Below are 20,896 nucleotides of genomic sequence, written 5' to 3'. Positions count from 1 at the left end.
CTGTGGCACTCAAATTTGCACCCAGTGGTCAAGGTGAGACTGCATGGTGCAGAGTTGAGTGGGATGACCCCTTCCCTCAACAGCTGGTAGTGCTGGGCATGATGCACACAGGGTACAGTTGGCCCTTCTGGCTGCCAGGGCACACTGCTGGCTCATATTAAACTTACGATCAACCAGAACCCTCAGATCCCGTTCCACACAAGTGTTCTCCAGCCTGTATCTTTATTATGTTATTATGTTAATATTATTTATATATATATAACATGTTATACGTATCATATATAAATAATAATATATTTATTATATATAAAACATATATCATCGATGCAGAAACATTCAAAGTGTTACTTTATATTTTAGGTGCTTAAAGAATAAGAAAATGTAGAACATCAACAAAAGTTCAGCTGGACCGCAGAGATCTTCAACTAGCAGGTTTGAAGCTTATTTTCATTGGCTAATCAATAGTCATGGTAACAAACCAGTAGAGAGCACAAAAAGATTTCACTTGAAAGGCACATCACAGAATGGCTGCATGATCCTAACACAGGAAACTAAGCCAAAGATTAGTCCCAGCATCTTACGGTGTAATATTGTGCTTCTTTGTGATCAATGAAATCATTATGTTGCAGTTGTTTAATCACTATAACTTTATAATATAATAAACAGTGAACTGTGCTTTTTTGTTTGTTTTTAAATGGTGGAATGCTTAGATAAACTGTCTTCAAGCAGCTTAATTAAAAATATAGTAAATAAGATAAAATGAAATAAAATACAAAAATTCAAGTAAATCACATAGACCAAAAATTCTGAAAAATAATTATGTAAAAACCAGGTGCTTCAAGCAGAAAACTCTTGTAAGAATAAACATTATTAACTACACTGACACTGGTAACTTGTTAAGCATTAAACTATAGGCAAAGTCATATTAGCTTTATTGGAAAAATATGCGGTTTCTTTGTTACTACGATGTCATGGTTGTAACGCTGCAAATAGATAAGACCTAACGTGCCACATATGTGCACAAGGTAACAAACTTTTCAAGAAAAGAAACAGAAAAGTTTCTTTTTTGTTTTGTTTTGTTTGTTTTTTTATTTTGTTTTTTTTTGGTGTTTTTTTTTCTTTCAGGTGAATTTTTGTAGTTGCAACATAACAACCCTAAAGAAGGTAAGTGCTACTGTGAAGACATAGCTACAGACTGAAGCGAAGGTTTCACACCAACAATCTGCTCATTGACGTGAGTAGAGTGCCTAGAGACTCACTGTGATCAGAGAAGGGATCTGGTCTGGGACTCATCCTTCTTATGTGCCTGGCCCAGGACGCAACCTCATTGCAGCCAAAAGAAGAGACTTTACTAAGAAAATAAATGCATGTTGAGAGCAATTCATATGTTGTTTGGGACAAATCATCCCACACATCATAGCTGTCCAGCATCCATTCTCTTCTTTTACAGATCTATTGCTCTAATGAGTCCTATTAATGTAAGGTCTTGCAGCCTAACTAATTTTCCTCCAGGACACACGCAAGATAATACTGGGAGAAGAAGCCTCATTGTTCCCTTTGCACTTTACAATTCTTAGATACCTGGTTGATGGGATTTTAATGAGAAGAAATAATCTGTCTTTCAGGATGCAATAGGACTGTTGTTTTTTTTGTGTGTGGTTTTTTTTTTAATACCTTTTTTTTATTTATTTATCTATTTAAGACAGATGATGGTTATTTCCCCTCATTAGGATGTTAATGAGATGCTGACAAGTATTTGGTATTTTTAGCACAATTAACTCTAGGGCTATTTTTGATCTTTTCAAGCTATTTTTCAATGTGCTTTATTTCTTAAGCAGCTCATGATATAATTAGGAATAGTTACACAGTTCAGGCAAAACCACAGAAACAGCAAAACCCAGCCCTTCTGGATTCTACTAAAAGAAAAAAAAGAAAAAAGAAAAAAGAGAAAATTTTTGAGTAAGGTTGTAATAAACGTTATGCAGATTACATCCATGCAATTAAAGTTGAACCCATCCTGGTGTACGATATTAAGGATTCTGTTCTGAAAAATGAGCTTTTCTCTATTTATTCCTTGAAGTGAACAATCACCCAGTGAAAACAAAAGCTCCTGCTGAAGACAACAGAAGATAGAGGATGGAGTAACCTATCTGGAAAGAAGAAGAACTGCAGAAGCCTTTGACACTCACTGTTTTCAAGGTTAGCAACTGATAAATAAATACATTATTTGGGAATAGCAAAATGCATTTGGAGTCAGCTTGTATTTAATTTCAACTTTGGATAGGCAATGGGAGGCAGGATGGGGGAATCACTGCATGTTTGATTTTGGAAATAATATTTGTTTAGAAGAGACTGCAAGATGCTGGGAATCATTGCCCTTGTTCTGCTGCTGATAGTCCCTGGAATGCATTGTGTCACCTGTGATGTCCGTTCTTCTTCATGGCAAACCTTTTACCTAGCTGTCTGTTTTACATCTTAACAAATGCTTTCAGTCCTGTCCAGGTGTCCAAGTCTCTGCATCTTTCACAGCTTGTGCTCATTCTGAATAATTCAGGGGACGACATCCTAAGAAAACGAATAGTCTATCTAGCTCTGTATAACTGCAGAGCAACTGAACTTAAAATGTTGCAGCTTTCACGAGCAATGAAGTAAAGACAGTAAATTCAACTTCAGTATTCAGAGATATTGTTATCAAAGGCATTTCAAAGCCCTCTAGTCATAATTAAAAACTGAGAAGTATGTTTTCTCGAAAAGACACGAAAAAGAGAATATTTACCTCTTCACATGGCTTTCTTCTATATCATTGGTTAGTACCAAAAGGATTCAAACAGTAGTACATACAAATCTGCACCTGCACTTAATCAAAACAAACTACTTCTTAGCAGCCTGCTTATCAGGCAATGAGGAAATTGCTTCTGTATGTTCACAAATACACTGAAAAATATTAAATCATTAAACTAGCCTGACTGGCACATGTAACAATAACCCCCATCCTTTTAAAGCCATATTATAGCTACTAGTAAGAATCATTTTATAAATCAAAATAAATCAGCAAGAATAATACCATTCTATGGGAAAATAGAGGAATTATAACCTTACTTCCCGCTTCATAAGGGTGTTCATTTTATGTTTTCATATTGATTCATTTGGTATCACATTACTGTGAATAAACTGTTCTGTGACAAGTGTGTTCTTAAAAAGTTAACTAACTATGAGGGAAAACTTTCCTGGAAAATGAATAAAGCTATGATTTTAGCTACATTAACTTTCTCAAATGGATATTTCCATTCTAGTTTTAAGATAAAATTCCTATTGTGATTGTTATATTTCATTTGTGAAAGCTTTGGCAAAACTGTATCTGAGTATTGATTCTTGTAAAAACATTACATAGTACAGATATATTTTTGTGTATATATATTTTTAAAGGTTGTTGTTTTTTTTTTTTTTCCATCACACTGAAGATAAATTCATTGAAATTAGATACAGGCATGCTGATACAGAGGTATATGGAAAAATTGCTAAAAATATTGAAGCAATAATTTTGGACATTGATTTGTATGGAATATATAACTAAACATCAGAATAAAAGCTTACAGGCACAGGGTTATGTGTGCTCAGTAAGTCATGTCTCTTTTTATTTTTTTAAATGTTCTTAATTTATGTGTGATCAAAGTATGAGAATTTTGAATTAAACAATGTCAAACTAATGGATGTCAGGTGCTATGAAATAAATTGATAGTAGTGATAATCTCGTTCTGTCTTCACTGATTCTTAGTATGAACAGATCCTCAGAGACTATGTGATTAATCATATCTAATCTGTGGACAATACTGTACAGCTTTAAATTACTTCTTGGACCAGATGGATAGATGTGCTGTTAGTACTTGTCTGTGGCTACTGAAATTTAGAAAAAGAAAAAAAAATAAGAAAACTTTAAATTTCATTTTGAACATTTGTGTTATCTTACAATCTGCTGGCAATAAAGATTTTGGGATTTTGAGGAAGTGAGAAAACATTTCCTCAAAAAAGAATATATGACATTATACCATAGCTAAGAAAGATTCATCTTCCTAGCTTTAAATTGCTGTATTAATTGTATTCATTACTAATAGCAGTAATGCCTGGAGAAGTGTTATTGCTCTCCAGACTGAATGACACCCACTACTAATGTATTGGCTGATGTTTTTTCTTTCCTGCCTTTTAAAGTAGTTCTGTGCCACTTAAACTGGTTATATAAGTGGCTGTGATATTCATCAAATGATACAAAAATCAATTGGATGTCAAATAAATTATCCTGTGTTGATATATTTTGCTGTTCAGAGCACTCCAGTCAAAGCTGGAGTTCATCATGGAGGGTTTATCATTAATTACTTCCTACAGGCATAGAGAAGCATATTATCTCCTTTCTCTCACTCAGTGTACACAGGCACTACACAGGCATATACACACTATGATTTCTTTTTTACTTTATATAAATATATTTAAGTACTGAGAAATGGAAAAGATATTCAATGTTTCCTCAGCAGATGGTACTTCGTGGTGGGAGTTGCTTAATAGCAGAAAAAGAAAAAAAGAAAAAAAGAGGCCATTTTAGCATTGCAGTAAAAATTGTTGAAACACTAAAATAGGGTCTTAAAAAAATGGTTGCCTTGGTAAAGACAGCTGGTATCTCTAGCCTAATGATTTTAAAGCAAAGTTCCAGATAAAAGAAATCAACTATGAAACAGCATAATGCTTGTTTTCAATCTATTTGCTCCAAAATAAATTAAGTGACTTGAGATGTAACATATCCCTGTGATCATGTGTCCATTTGTGATGCCCCTTCTTTGCCATAGAGGAAAAACTTATATATGAAATAAGCCCTCAGTGACAGAAAAATATCCCCTGGACTTAAATCACTGATTAAAAGGAAACAACCCACCCACAGCCATTCATCACTTATGTTGGGCAGCTTTTCTCAAGCAGCAGATGTGTGTCTGCGCTCCAGAACATACACCCAAGGGTGCTGAGTCTTGGAAGCAGGGGTCCTCCCCAAGGTAGAACCTCACCAGGTTAGAAAGAATATTTTCAGCCTCACCAGTGCTAAGAAGCTCATATCTTAGACCTCCATGGCAGGATTTATACATATGGCATTCTCCTATCATATGTCCAGAGACATAAGGCAGGATGTAGGAAGTACCCCTTACAGAGAGGAAGAAATGGTAATAGTGCTTTCTCCTTCCTTAATTCATTGGTGTACAGACATATGGAAGACTGTATGTTTTTCATAAAGGAAATTTGTACCATCATCTCAACTGTTAGGAGGCCACTTAACCACTGTGTTTAAGTGATCCTAGAATTTAGCTTTTGGAACACTTTTGGAGACAATTTTTTGTGGGAACCCTTAAATGTTCCTTAAATGAGGGAGAACTCTGTACAACCGATTACCAAAATCTGTTTTACCAGAGACCTAACTTTAATTCTTGCTGTTGTTGGTAGCATTCAGTTATCTTGTGTTGTGTGAAACGTCTTCAACGAAACATTTCTGAACATTTTTTTCTGAACTGAAGGCTGAAACTTTTCCATGCAGCTCTCAGAGTTCCATGGAGCCCTCACGGACTTGAGAAATAGAATACATATTGAATGTGAGCAACTTCTGCAGTCAGCAACCTGTGAACCCACAACACAAGGAAAGATCCCGTCTCATTGTCCTTGCTGTAGCCACACATAAGCTGCTCCATTTTCTGTCTTTGTTCTTCTTGTTTTTTTTTTTGTTTTTGTTTTTTTTCTGTGTAGTGGCTCCCCATTTATGCACCAATTGCACCTATGTTTTATAGTACAAACCTCATCCTATAACACCGCATTACACAATGAACAATGAAAGTTAAATGAAAGTTTATGAGGAAAAGGCATGAAAGATCAATATTGATGTGCTATATCAATGTTTTAAATCTGAATCTAACTCCTTTTTAATTTGTTTTATGAGGTTATATGCTTTGTAGAAGAACTTTGACAATTTTATGGCTTTTTTGTCTAATTTCATTTTCTTGGAAAGAATGATTGGATATTGTGTTTCACTTAAGAAGGGATTCAGCCAGATCCTTCAAGTGCAAAATAGCTGAAAGTCACAATTCGCCATGACATATTTATAATAGGAAACATCAATAGCTCCATTAATTTAAATTCAGCTCAAAACATATGAAAGAAATGTGAGGAATAAAGATGTGCAATTTTTACAGTTAAGCTTTATTTGTGATTTTCAATGTATTTGGAGATTTACAGGCTTTAAAAAATATTTGTTTAGAAAATATTAATTAATCTTACATATTGAAAAATACTGATCACAATAGTTGTAGATGAATTTGACATTTTTCATCATTTCTTCATTCAGAGGTAAACATTTACTTTGCTCCTTTCCATTGGAATGTTCTTATCTGCATAATTTGGATGTCTAGCAAATATTGTGGTGTTAATTTCTGCAAATAAGGTCAGGAAGAAGAAGTATTCCGAAAAGCAGATAGAAGCATGAGGGATTAATAGATCATGTTTCTTAATGCACAGTAAACATTCATTCTGTACTCTCACTTATGTGCTTTTTCTTTGCCTTCTTACAGAAATTATTGTGAACATGTGTTCATTCAACTACCTCCAACCTTCCGTTATGTATTCTGTGATGATCTCATAATAAAATTAAACATAACTATGCATTCAAATCAGTTGAATCATTTTTAAATGCTACCTAAACATTTTATGGAAACTAAGTTTGACATTAAGTATTGAATTTCCTTGTTTTAATCTTGCTTATGTTGAAATAATTTCTGGAGTTTTGACATTCGCTTCAATGACACAAGACATTCTCTTGCAGGGAAAGTTCATATGCAAAACCTAAGCTAAAGAACTGAAGGTGATTGCTTGGGAAAGAAGAAGGAGAAGTTCAATATTGTCATAGATAATGAAAGTATTTTGTAGTGATTTCATTAATAATCATAACCAAAATCCTTGCTCACATTTTGCCAAGTAGATTGATCCTTTCCTCCTCCATTTTCAAGCAAGAGAAGAAATATTTTTCTAAATTCACTCCTCTAACACTTTTCTGTGTACTAGCTGGATTAGTTTTCCTGGAAAGTGTCGTACATTAGAGCTTTACACACAGATTTCACCATAAAATGTAGACCCAGGCCTGGGAAAAAACTATGTGTTTTGTCAGAATAAAATGTCTGCGCTGCTATTTCTATGAACTATGCTGAAAAGAGATTACCTATACATGTAGTTTTGAAAAGAAAGTTATTAAGATGATTTCATTTTATGGGCATACGTTCTTTGCAAATTAGTGAAGATTTATCAGCCTGGAGAAGAGAAGGCTCCAATGATAATGAGCTTTCAGTATCTAAAAGGGGAGCTACAAGAAAGAAGGGGACAGACTCTTTAGCAGTGTCTGTGGTGATAGAGCAAGGGGAAGTGGTTTCAAACTTAAAGAAGGTAGATTTAGGTAGGATATAAGGAAAAAGTATTTTACACTCAGGATGGTGAGGCACTGGAACAGGTTGCCCAGAAAGGTGGTGGATGCCCATTTGAGGCCAGACTGGAGTGGGCTCTGAACAATCTGATCTATCTGTAGGTGTCCCTGTTCTTTGCAGGGGAGTTGGACCAGATGATCTTTAAAGGTCTCTTCCAGCTCTAAGGATTCTGTGATTCTATGATTCTATGATTTATCTGAAATTATAATCTACTCAGAATGTAACAAAAAGATTTACCTTTTACAGTTACAGATTCCTTACAGCTATGTGTCCTATATATATATTAAAAAAAAAAAAGGACAGAAAGCACCTGCAAAGAGGTGTTAAGATAGTTCAACAGTAACTTTTGAAGTATGACATAAAACTCACAGTGTATTCTGCAATACTATTTTCAATACTTTTTTAAAATAAATAATTAAATTATTATTATTAATAAATTAATAAGTAATTTTTCATCAGGAATTTTACTGCCAAACACATCTCAAATATTTCCTAATTATGAACAGCTTTACACAGAAACACAGTGGTGAACAGTAACCTGGTGTGTTAAAATAGAACTAGTAAAAAGTATCCCTGCAAGTAGGTGGAAGTGCACCCCCTTTCTCCACTGCTTGATTGTGTTGCACATTATTGCAGTTCATGAGATAGCCCAAACCTGCCTTTAATCACAAAACAAAATGAGAACTTTGAAGTCTTAGCAACCTTAAAAAGTGATTCCAACTTTTCTTCTAAATCCAACATTTTGCAAAATTTTGGCTACAACATTCACTCTACTTCTGCAAGAGATATTTTATTGCTTAATTCTCTCTTCTCTCCTCCTCCAGTGTTACTAGCCGTAGGACTGAAACAGTCAGAGAGCAAGAAATGACAGGAAGACAATTTCATTCCTCAGTCTTGGGGAAAGCCACTTTTTTTCTTGACGAGAAGGTCTCAGTGACAGTTGCCTGGTGGTCACTGGCAAATAGGAATCATGTGCCTATGGACTGCTGCACTCACTGTACAAACTGCATGATAGCTGCAAAACCCTATAGCTCCAACAAACACCACTTAAGGGGCTCTGAATGTGACTGTTGACTTTACTATCTTTCCTTCAATCTTCTTCCCAGAACTAAAACTTTTCATCTATGTTTCTAAGGTATCTGTAATGTCACTTGAAAGTGGTACATTTAACACCTTTCATTCTCACTGAAATATTTTCATCTCATGCAGAAGAAAGATCATCTCTAGTCAGTTGATCTACCAGAGGGAGGTATGTGTAACAAGACCAGCACTGTTCTGGAAATACCTTTAGATGTTCTTCCATTAAGCCAGAGCTTTAACACCAAGTTACAGTGCACATGCTAATAGAAACACGTTCTCATTTTACGCAGCTTCTGAACAGATGTGAGAGACTGTTTAAAAAACTTCATGTATGAGTGACTGGGAGCTCCCACATTCCTAGTCAGCCATCAAACCCTTCTGAGGTGACCTAACAAGCTGGCTTATCTTTGCAGCTATGACTCTCAAAAGGCAAATCATTCAGCTTCCATTAATTAAGCACTTCATAGTTAACATCAAAGAGGTATGCTGTGGTTGGTACAATTTTAATGTACCTCTTGATAGACTGCAACAAAATTAAAACCTATCTGAAGGAAAAACAGAATGAGACTTCACAGATACTCGTTACATGATAGTGTATAATAGCTGTACCAGATAATGTCTTTTGGTATCCCTTATTGTAGGATCCTGGAGACATTTTGTAAGCATTAGGTATGCATGAACACTTGTGCATAAGGACAGACCGTCAGTTAGGGGCAACTGACCCACTTGAGGTTTGGAAAACCCAGGTGTGAGTCCTCAACCTGAGTTAGGCAGACTGCATTGAAGGTTGGATTAGAGCCATTCTCTGTGGAAAGATTCCTCAGCTAGCCAGCTGGTTCATAATACAGTTAAATTTCATGACTCCCAATTATATGTTTGCACTGTAACTAATTTGATGACATAATAAATAACATATTAAAATGAATACGCTCCCTGGACTTATTTTATAGCGTCCTTGAGTTGGACCAAACTGGATAGAAAGGATCCCATATGGGGTTCTGGCAAGAAGACGGTTATTTCCAGATGGGTCACTTACACCATTTTAATTTCTCTAGCTAATCTCATTCCTGCTAAAAGAGTGAACTGTGGGTATTTACAGCTGCAGAGATCAATAGGCTATTTAAAAGATGAATAGTGGAAAACTACCTCAGAGTATATGTCGAGTTTGAAGTTCATGAATGTATAGAAAATGCAAATACCTTTCTCTGATTTACTTATATAAATATCTCATTCAAAAGAGAAAAGCAAGAGGTGCCATGAGGTATGTAAATCACAGAATCATAGAATCGTTTGAGATGGAAGGGACCTTTAATAGTCATCTAGTCCAATTCTTCCTGCAATGAGCCGAGACACAGACAGATCAGGCTGATAAGAACCTTGAATGTCTTCAGGGATGGGGCATCCACCACCTCTCTGGGCAACCTGTTCCAGTGCCTCACTACCCTCACTGTAAAAAACTTCTTCCTTATATCCATTCTAAATCTCCCCTCTTTTAGATTGAAACCATTTCCCTTGTCCTATCACTACAGACCCTGCTGAAGAGTCTGTCCCCTTCTTTCTAACAAGCCTCCTTTAGATACTGAAAGGCCATTAACAGATCTTCCCGCAGACTTCTCCATAAAAATATTAAAAATTACTTAGGAACGCATATATGCTCTGATTTAGATATTTTTATACTATATCCAGGAGAGTGCACATTAATTAAAACATTATGAACAGCATTCATTTCATGTAACATTTTAAAGTTTCCATAATCTCATCTTCTTAACTGTAGTAGTTACAGCTACTCTTCATATACTAGATGCCTGAAGAAAGCTGTTACTCACAGTGATTTTGTTGGTTACCAGTTTCATTAACTTAAATATTTTGGTTAATTAAATAATCTCCTAAGCAATCATTCATTATAAATGGCAGATGTGAAGGGTGACAAGAAAAATACTTACGCCTTAGTTACATATCTTCACTAATCCTCTGGATCTGTTTGCAAAGAAATAGGAATAAGACTTCTAACATTTACATTTTATTTTAATTAGGTATGAAGCTCAATTCCATGTTTCAAGTATTTATTAATTATAACTACTGTAATGTTTTTTTGTAGCCATTGCTAGAGTCAATAATGGATGCAGGCATCTAGAAGTTACATAATTCAGTTTAGTTGTTTTTTTGCAGGCATTCCAGTGAAATGCTTGAACCTATGTGGAGGGCTCTGCATCAGTTCTAGGAAGAGCAGAGGAGAACTGCAAAGTCTCGTGCTGGATATGCAAACAGACATAAAATATACTAGAGGGCATTGGTCCTCAATCCAGCCCTTTTTCTGGAGAGCACCCTAGCCTTGAGTCAAATGGTTAAATTGCATACATGAGAGTTCTTGTAGCTTGTAGAGAGCATGATAGATGGGAGGAAGAAATAAGTTCAGAGCATGCTGGAAGGGTTAGACAAGCCTAAGTTCAGGTGAGGTTGAATTGTCTCAAACATCCTGATTTTCAGCAATGTATTGTATGGAGGTTCTTCACGCTTCTGAACTTTTTTTTTTTCCTCAATAGAGATTGAGGTATTTTTGTACTTGGGATGTATTTTTACTGAATTTTTTCAAGATGATTTATTTTGATTGATTGAAAAACTGTAGAGCTCTGCATTAGGAATGCTTGGTATTTGGCTGATCGCTTCTCTTGTTTTCCTTAGAGTGACTGTTCAAAATGAGTCACATAACTCACTTGCTCACTCTTGCCCTTATAACAAGGTAATATATCACTGCTTTCTGCATTAAAATGCAATTGTGTCCAGATTATCTAAAGTGTCTGACAACCTCTCTAATACTCTATAACCTCTTAAAGCTGAGAGTGGAGCCATAATGTTGCACTTCATATTAGTGACAAAGTGAAATATTTTAATTGTTTTAGTGTAAGTCTAACACGAATTTAAGTCACAGGTAAAATGTTGTAAAGAATGCAAAATAACTGTGGTCTGAAGCAGAGAGGTAGGTCTGCAGGCCTTGATGGACCATCCAGCTTAGGAAAGTATGGACATCTAAGATGGGCCTACTCTTTCCAGATTGTGCTGTTTTAGCTCTGATAGTAAAATAAGCAAAAACAGCTAGAAGAGCAAATTCTTTTATTAAACCAGTTATTATGGATAAACTTGTCAAGGTATAAGAATAATTATTTTGGGGCTTGAAATAAAGGAACAAGCATCAAGAAAAGCATGACCTGGAGATTGAGGGAGGTGATTCTGCCCCTATGCTCTACTCTTGTGAGACACCACCTGGAGTACTGCTTCCAGTTCTGGGCCCCCAACACAAGAAGGACGTGGAGTTGTTGGAATGAGTCCAGAGAAGGGCCATGAAGATGATCAGAGGGCTGGAGTAACTCCCCTAAAGGGACAGGCTGAGAGTGCTGGGGCTCTTCTGTCTGGAGAAGAGAAGGCTCTGGAGGGACCTTATAGAGGCTTTCCAGTACCTGAAGGGAGCCTACATAAAAGCTGGGGAGGGCATTCATGTAGTGACAGGACAAGGGGAAATCATTTCAAAATGGAAGAGGGTAGAATTAGACTAGATATTAGAAATAATTTCTTTACTGTGAGGGTGGTGAGACACTGGAACAGGTTGCCCAGAGAAGCTGTGGATGCCCTCTCCTTGGAAGCATTCAAGGCCAGGCTGGACGGGGCTGTGAGCAACCTGGTCTAGAGGGTGGTGTCCCTGTCTATAGCAGGGGAGTTGGAACTAGGTGATCTTAAAGGTCCCTTCCACCCCAAACCATTCTATGATGTGATTCTATTAAATTGTTCTCAGCTGGAGGACATCCTGCTCTGCCACTGTGACAGCTCCTCAGGTGTACAGACTCCATCCTAGGCAGTAGAATTGGCATCCCTGAGCCCCATCCTCAGTAACCAGTTCTTGTGTCACACAGGTTAGAGAAAATGATTGCAACCCTCTGTAAGTCCTTCTGTGCCTATGACATCAACACATTTGTGGGATGAAGTGTCCTATGACAAGTTTTGATTTAGCACTGGGCAAAACAGTGTTTTAATAGTGCATTTGCAGATCAGATCAAATGGGAAAATATGTTTTGATATGAACCAAAATGAATTTCCTCACAGTTTTTTAGAAGCATGCCAAGCAAACCAAAAATTTATTTTGGGTCAAACAAAGCACACCGATTTTTTTAAAATTATTTTTTAACTTTAGAGAAAATAGAAAAGGCATTTTAAAAACCTGAAATACATGGAAATACAAAACGTTTGTTGACAGAAATGTCAAGCTTGCTATTTGCTTTTCTCTAGAGAATTTGGGGTATAATCTTTTAATGGAAAGTACAATAAAACAAGTTTGAACAGGAAAAGAAAAATACTTTATTAGAAATATTCCACCCCCAGGACACACTGGCAGTACATATCATAACTTAGGTTGGCAATGTCCATATGGTGAGTCTTTGCATAAAGGTAGGGGATTCCTGGGTCCAGCTTACCAAAGTCTCTTTTTGTACAAATACAGAGAACCAGAGCTGACATGAGTGGTTTTGCATGTATTTATCCATATTTTATTAACATTGTCAACATATTAAATAAACATCTAAGCTTTGCCATCTGACTGCAGATTTTGGCATGCCTATACTCTTGTATAAGGACAGAACCACTGGCTGCAGAATGCAAATTATGACTTATTGTACTCCCAATTTTGCTCACTGCTCAATCATTTTAGCCATTTTCAGTGAACTATTTCCACTCAATATCTTTCTGATATGCTTTGTTTTCATTGAAATACTCAGTTTCAAATACTCTTCAAGGAGTTCTTCAAGGAGGAGGTACCCAAGAAATATCCCACACAGTACATCTCCTGCCAGATGCTTTTCCCTCCAGGGAAAATTTCAGCCTGTGCCTTGGAGACATCTCCTCCTCTTGGAACCCTAAGATACTCTGCTCTGAAGGAAATTCTCAGCATCCCTCTGGCCTCACTGTTTCTCACTCCTGGTCTCCGTGTGCGGCTTCTGAAAATTAATTAACTGCTCACCCTGCAGTCCGTCTCTGCCACCCCAACTCCATTAGCAGTCTCCACCTCTCCCCTTCCTGGCCCTTGGCCACCTCTTGGCCATCTGGGATGCCTGTCCAGCCCAACCACTCAAAAGCAAGTTTCCAACCACTGCAGAAATACTTGGCTATAGCTGATGTTTGAGTTTTACCTTCATTCTGGCAGTAATCTGCACTTCGCTTCTTCATTCATTCAGCTGTGACTTTTCACAACATTTTCAGGAACTTTACATATTTTAGAGGAATATCTTCCCACATGAAATAGGCCAGTTGTTCAGAAATTATAGTCTGAGATTGACAGCCAGCCAGCCAGCTATTTTGGCTGAAAAAGTTTATTTCCTTAAGCATCTAGTTTTAAATCAAGATTAGAGAATCACATAGCTCATACTACATCTGTTCTTGCTGTTATAATAAATTTACTTGGACAAGGTGAAGTTCAGCTATCTCTGCCTTTCCAAGTACATTAATGTTCAAGAAGTTATGATCTGCACTAGGCAAAATGCCTGGAACAATGCCATTAACATTCTCATTCTACATATGCAATCTGGTCCATTTAATTTCTTTTTATAAATGTAGAAATCTGGTATTCTGCTTTTCCCACACTGATTCACAATGTAATGAAAGTTTAAAATATATAGCACATTGGTAAATTGTACTCCACAAAGAATTTTCTTGGGAAACACTGCATCAGCAAATTTAGTGGTATGCTGCTTTCTCCATAACTTCTCAGCATACAGCCATTAGTTTGATTCCCTTGGCTGAGAGGGATTTCATAAGGTAGAAAGAAAGAAGAAATATATTTCTACATAGGAACATTCTTGATAAAATTGTCCTTTGCTATATTAGCTGTGAACAATACAACTACACTATTTATCCTTATCAAAAATTTCCACCAAGTTTTCCAGAAATAACTCCAGAAGCTCTGAGGCTTCTGTCATGTTTTCTTTCAGCTTTGACTGTCCCAGCAAAAGCATCCTACATTTTCCTTTTATTTCTCCCATAGATTTGCAAACTAATGTTATCACTGTGTAAGAGTGAAGAATAAGTTCTCATTTTCCAACATCTGTCCATGTTGTATAAGGCCTAAAATTTTCACTTCTATCATCTAATTCTTGTCTTAGAACAACAGAATTTGAATTGGTGTTTTTGTTTATGTAGCATGACATTTTTAAACATTATCACTTATTTATAATTTTAACTCCAAACTCTCCTAAATTTTAAGATGAGAAATGTTTTTGAAGAAAAAATCAAAGATTCCCAACAAGCTTATGTTGTTAAAGGTTTCATTTTCACCAAATTGATATTCATTTTGATTTGGTCGAAGAAAAATTATCCAAATGACACTAATTACATCTGTAAAAAAGAAAGAGAATTCATTTAAGTAATATGTTGATCTAAATTTACTTGCTGAAGTACTTATATCTCTAAGTGCATTTTAATATTTGTTGTGATTAATTATGCAACTCCACATCTTCCTGGGGAAGAACAGAAAGTGTTATGAAATTTGGAATAATTTTCAAGTGCTGGTAATTGTGTAACATTAATTCTCCATGAGAAATTGCTAAGCCATGTAATTATTTTTAAACCTATTATAAATCTATTATTTTTCACTTTAATTCCTAATAATAAAAGATTGAGTGATATCACATATTCAGCCTAACAAGCTCAAACTTCAATTTAGGTAAACTTTTTATCTCTACTGACTTCAGTGGGACTTAAGCAGAATGGTAACTGCTGTCTAAAACTGTCCTGCATGATTCTGAGCAATGAACAACAGCCAGAGGCAAAGACTACTCAAGTCTTCTTAGCAGGAGTGTAGGCAAAACTGAATGCTGCTGTCCTGGGGATATGGATAGCCCTGGGGAAACAATTTTATGGGTTTTTTTTCTCTAGGGGATGGAGGCAGAGGCTGCTGCTTCTGTTGAGACCCCTGCTTTGATTAGTGATGGCCACTTTCCCACAGAGGGACCCAACCATTACTGATGGTAACAAAAAACACTCTCTAGAGATCTGGAACTGGCAAAGCAGGCAGTAGGCAGCCCCTGAAGGGCTTTAACTTACAGCTTCACCTAAATGTATAGCTTGCAATCACATAATGTGTCCAATGATGTAAAACAAACAAAGAAAATAAGAAGAATAAGATGCAGGTGGTGGTGCTAGCTGTCGTTTTGCTTTTGGAATGTAGGAGACTTAAACTGATAGAAAAATTAGTCAGAGCTTTGGCAATGAACTCAAATGGAGACAAAATTTAACATCTGATCTTATAAGTACATGCAACCTGTTTCAGCCTTTAGGTAGAGCACTGAGCAAGAGGATAGGTGAATAAGCATTTTCTTTTTCTATTTATTATCACTTTGGAAAACTGATGCAGAAAAAAGTTAAAATCTGTGGTTTGATCCATGGCAGTTAACTGACAGAATAAAGATTAAAATGAAGTAACCTTTGAGCGAAACCTCTCCTTTAGCACCAGGTCACATTTGCTCTCAATTTTCATGTTTGCCATTTTTATTTGCTTTTTTTGCTTTGTATGTGAATATCATGACGTGATCCTTATTAGTGTGACTTGAACTATTTATCTTCACCTCCACATTCTTCACATTTTCATTAATTCTTCTCAGAACATATTTTCTATAGAAATACATATTAAAATATGGAACAATGTCTAGTCCTTTGCAACTTTTAGGGTGCTTAAAAAATTAGCCAAAATACATTTATTTGGAAAATATTATATTAAATATATGTCACACTTCTCTACCATTCAGTATCAAGAAGTCAGTGTCTGAAGTTGAAAGAACTTATGCTTACATTTTACCTTATGCACACTACCTTTCCCTCATTGGAATAGAATGCAGTCCTATGAGTCTGCAAAGCCAAATTGGATAGTGTCCAAAGATGCAAACCAATCACAGTTCTTTACAATCTTCTCCTCTTCCCTTAGTTCAGAAAAGGAATGGAGACAACATTTCTTAGCACTAGGCTGCTGAAGGGAACATCTGTCCAGTAGCAGAAGCTTAGAATAAACTTGTCTATAAACATGGCTAACATTTGCTGAAAAAGTAAACAAAGATTACCATCTCATAGAGGCAGGAGATTGAGAAGGAGTTGAAATACATTTTTTTTCCACCAAAAATTGTTTTTCTCTTCCAGTAAGTTTTGGCAATCATGATTTTCATGTTTAAATGCAACACCTTGTTTGGCTTTTTCTGTTGTTGTTTTGTTAGTAAACAACTAGACTGAGTACAAACAAAGATAGCTGGACCCAAGTGTTTGGAAAGAAATTAGGATCTTCTGCTACTCGCATGTAAGAGAACAGAAATTTAAAAGATTATCTTTCTTGGCATCACATTTATTGACTTTTCATGTTCAGAGTTGGTGATACTTAAAAATAACTTCAGAATCCCTGTGAATTCTTTGAGCAAATAAATCTGCTGTATCTAGAATGTGTAAATTCAATTCCAATAATGTAAAACTCTAAGGCCAATGCACACAGCTACCAATTTTCTACATTCCCCTTGTCCATTCACAGAGTCAGAATGACTTACCCTCTAATCATCTCCCAGCAGTGGGCCAGTAATTATAGCCATGGGGACCAGCTTCTTCTCTTTTAAGCAGAGCCATGAAAACAGAAGGAAATGGCATGAGAGCAACTGAAGGAAAAACAGCACCTCCTTGTACAACTTATTCTGTTCTTCTTGAAGCCTGCTGCTGGGTAAACTGCTATTCTTTGCTTCTCTTCCTAACCCCTCTCCCACCCAAAAAAAAGACTGTGGAGCACAGAGTAGCTTCTTCTCTGCTTGAGAAGGCACTAAGAATTTGAAGGATTCCACCTCAAAAGAACTTTATGATTACAGTCTCTAATTGCATTTGTAAAAAATCTGGAAGACCTATTTCCCAGCTTAGCAGCCTATTTTGCAGAGAGACTCTCATTGTGTTTGAAACATTTAATATAATTGTCGCTATTTTCTGTGGACAATGATGCTAAAAGCTTCTGGTTCCTAACTAATAAGAACAAAAGCTATCACCTTTGTGTTGCTTAAAAGAGCAAAACACTTACCATGTTGTAACACACTGAAGCTTTGTTGTTTTCAGTATTGTAAAAAAGCACAGGAAGAGATTCATGTCTGTAATTATTTTGTTGTGATAATATGAAAAATTTCACCATTCACTGTATTTATTTTGAACTAGGTAAAAAAAGATGTTTCTTATAATATCTGCTTAAATCGAATGGGATTTTCCTCTCAGGACACAGAAAAATTCAGGACTATATTTTAGAGAAGCAAATTGTTTTCTTACATCATAAATACCAAAACTCTTTCAGAAACCAGAGATATATAGAGTTAACATGTCACTCCATGATAATATGAACTCGCTCAAAAATTTGACTGCCTGGATACTCCAGGGTAAGTTAATATAATCCTTGCACTGTTGCTTCCTAGAGTAGAGAGAAAGAGTTCATGAAGGAGAGAAAAATGTCAGAATTCAAGTATCTTCAAGAGCCTAGTGTTTGTCAGAGTAGTGTGTAATTAAGTTACGGACTTATTCCTTGATTTCCCTTACACATACAACACTGACTTTAGTGACTAAATTGTTTTCTTGTATTAAAACAGGGGAATAAAAGTTTATGGACATTGATCTACAAGAGAGCAATATTTTTTATTATGTTAACTCCTTCCAAGGAAGTCAATTCCATACCAACTGCAATAAGCTAAGAAATAGCTATAAGGACCAGAGGACAGTCACTTTGCATAGCCCATATCTCGCCCAAACCAGAATAATCTTTACTGCTTATAAAGTCAATATGAGCTTAAAACAAACTTTAAGAAGGCAAAGGAGAGGTTTATGCCAGCTGTGCAATATTAGCAACACCAAAAAAAAAAAATAAAAAATTGCTGGTTAAAATAAATAAATAATGTGTTTTAAATCTTCATCTGTGTTAATAAATGAAACTTCTTTCTTTGTAAGAAACAAGGAAGAAACACACAGCCACAAGACATTGTGTTGGTTCACTTAGAAACACTGAGTTATATCTCAGAGATATTCTCATACAGCAGGTTTGTTCTCCTTATATATTTTGACAGATGTTTGTTATTTCCAAGCTGTATGTCTTGGATAACTGTCCAAATAATTTTACTTCTCACGGTTCATTGCTGAGTGCCTAAAAAAAAAAAATCAGCTTCTTGCAGTCAATACAGTGGAACAGGGTGATATGCATATCAGTCATAGTTTGTTTTAGGCTTTGTTAGCTTCTCTAAGATCACATCTCACTTTGATTGTAAGCTTTGATAGCTTCACTAAGATTTTATCTTAGATTCACTGTGTGCATACAATCCCTTAGACATAAAATATCAACCAATCCTGGGACTAAGAGTGGATTCAGCTGCACCTAGTCTCCTTATCTCCATGCTTCAAGTTTAGAAAGCAAAAGAGTCCATTCTGAATCTGTGACTCAATGGGATGGCCTTCTGTATGTGTGTGTTTAACTCTACTATCAATGCACTAAATAATCAAGTATATCCAGACATTTTGAATCTTGTTAAGTAGTTGCCTTAGTTACAATTATGTTTTACTAAATCACTATATTGTATCTACGTTATATCAGTAAATATATTCTAGCTTCTCTCCTCTGAGTGCTGTATAGCGAAGTTTTCCATTTGCAAAGCTGAGCTGGTTCTATGATTCTAATCTTCAGCTCCTGGCTTCCTCCCAAGGGGTAAATATCCGTTGCAGCACCTTGGTGTCTGTGGAGGTGCCTAGACACAGCACTGAGTGATACCAGAGCACCAGGGTTCACTTCACTCTTCTGTCATTGAAGCACTTTCCACTTCTGTGAAGAAGAAAGAAATGTAAGCTTGATAAGAGGAAGCAGAGAGCTCTACTCTCTACTTCTCTCTACTTCTTTCTACATCTCTCTACTTCTCTCTATTACTCTCTACTATCTCTACTGTGGTAACCTCTGTATTAGGAAATTAATCACATTTCCAATACTGCAGGACATGCCAATGCAAAGCATAAGTAGGGAAATGATCTGTGAGATTACCTAGTCTGTTTACCTACCACTGTGAAATCATTCCCATGAGCACATTTTACTCCCTCTGTCTCCAGACCCAAACAGTAACCAATATATACATTTACTGATATTTGAAACAATGGGAGTTTTGCACCTGCAGGGAATAATTGAGCTTAAGTAGCCCTCTTTATGAATTCTGAACTACTAAACTAAGTTTTATTCTACCCACACTACTATTAAAAGTGAAAAAGGCCATTTTGTATGAGGAAAAACATCTTACAGGAACTATAAAAGTGCTTGGTTTTTATTTCTACAATTTTGGGCAAAATTCTGAAGAGAACAAATCTGAAGAATTCAACATTAGAAAGAGCTTGGAATGGCTTTTAGTGTCAGTCTCGTTCATCAGAAATTCAATGCACAATTGCAGTGTACAATTTTTCGGATATATTTTTTCAAAACATTTACTTCTATATTCCAGTGCCAAAATTTGTTTTGGTGACGTAAGAGGTGAAGTCTGTAAGTCTGCAAGGGTATCAGTGAGCCAAAGGTGAGACAGGATAATATTTATTTTTGCAGCTCATTAGAAGAAATAAAAATTGAGTTTTAAATGTTCACATGGATTTTGTTAATGTGCTAGAAATCTATCAGAAAAAAAAAATCTTTTTGCTTTTAATTTGAGAAAATTTAATATGGTATCACTGAAGTACAGTAAAAAACCTCAGTGCATTTTAAAGCCATTTTTTTAGAACAGAAACACATGTTAAGTATTTACATGACAGTCTGCAACAGTTCTTGGTTTGATTATAATTATTAGGTGCAACTGGCTTGATTCTGCTCTCCTTGCATCTTGTATAGTCACTTACACCTGTGCAATGATGTATTTCACTTCACATTATGTGCTTCTTCACAAGATTTTGGCAGCACAAAAAGGTCATAAAGCCAGTCGATATTATCACTGAGTAATACTTCCATTCTCTGCATGGTGTGCAATCAACTTAGAGGTCTTTTATCTCGCCTCTTCATAAGCCTGTAAAGACAGACCATAGGAGTTATAATTACAGAAAGGAATGCTCGACTACAATATTGAAATATGTGAGGCAACTGAAAACTAGATCCATTGAATGATGTGACAGGTCTAGCATAGGTCTTCTGATTGCATTTTCATACTGTTTCCATGTCCTGCAAGATGCCAGGATTCTATTCAGTTTGGGGAAGATAAGCTTGTAAGATGACAACTTGTCGTGACTCCTACAGTGCAGCTGAGGTGCATCATTCCTGTATGTGTGCATTT

The 20,896-nt window shown here is 36.1% G+C and overlaps 1 long non-coding RNA gene across 1 annotated transcript in view; it reads left to right on the top strand.

Annotated features, from left to right (window-relative positions):
• Window positions 1-360: 360 nt before the first annotated feature.
• The window catches only part of LOC124417664, a 48,573-nt gene continuing 28,037 nt past the window's right edge, over window positions 361-20,896 (top strand). Inside the window, exons 1-2 of the long non-coding RNA XR_006933773.1 lie at window positions 361-432; window positions 1,126-2,199. This is a non-coding gene — a long non-coding RNA (uncharacterized LOC124417664). The remainder of the gene's footprint in view (window positions 433-1,125; window positions 2,200-20,896) is intronic.

The sequence above is a fragment of the Gallus gallus genome, chromosome 1 (assembly GCF_016699485.2).
Source record: "Gallus gallus isolate bGalGal1 chromosome 1, bGalGal1.mat.broiler.GRCg7b, whole genome shotgun sequence".
NCBI classification, from domain to species: Eukaryota; Metazoa; Chordata; class Aves; order Galliformes; family Phasianidae; genus Gallus; species Gallus gallus.
Note: the sequence above shows the minus strand (reverse complement) of the source record. Positions and strands in the feature narration are given on the sequence as shown.